The sequence below is a fragment of the Diceros bicornis genome, chromosome 32 (genome assembly GCF_020826845.1).
Source record: "Diceros bicornis minor isolate mBicDic1 chromosome 32, mDicBic1.mat.cur, whole genome shotgun sequence".
NCBI lineage: Eukaryota > Metazoa > Chordata > Mammalia > Perissodactyla > Rhinocerotidae > Diceros > Diceros bicornis.
In genome coordinates, this window is record NC_080771.1 from 361,529 (window position 1) to 362,122 (window position 594).

A 594-nucleotide genomic window follows, 5' to 3' on the forward strand; every position below is an offset into this window, starting at 1 on the left:
GCCTCGTCGTCCCACCGGCCTGCGGCGTGGAGACTGACTGGCTGGGTGCACGCCGTGTGTCCTCCGTCGCTGGGGCTGGCACGCGGGTGCGTTGAGCGATCTCGGCGGGCCGAGCCAGCGGCATGGCGCTGGCTGTCTTTCGAGGGGTGCCGGTTACCTGGCACCTCCTTTGGGCTCTCTGCTTCTTTGTCGGTTTCACCTGACGGAAGCTCTGAGTTCCAGGCGTCGCGGGTGCCCCGTAAAGCTTCGATGAGCCCCGTGATGTCAGACGAGAGGAGGAGCCCGTGGAAGCGCGGGCTCGTGGCCCTGACCGCGAAACGCTCGGATTTGCCCCGTGCTTACCCATACCGCAGACCCCCGCATAGCCCCGGCACCCAGGAGTGCCCTCGCGGTCCCGACGGGGGACGATGGGTGGGTGCGACGCGCCCTCGGCGAGAAAGCCTTCTCTAGCGATCCGAGAGGGTGCCTTTGGGGTTCCCGGATCCCCCAGCTGCCGCCCCTCCTTCTCCGCGCGTGGTAGCCGGTGGTGTGACCACCGTTTGCGTGTGGGCAGAGCCGCCCTTTGCCTACCGTGGCCGGCGCCTCCCCTCACCG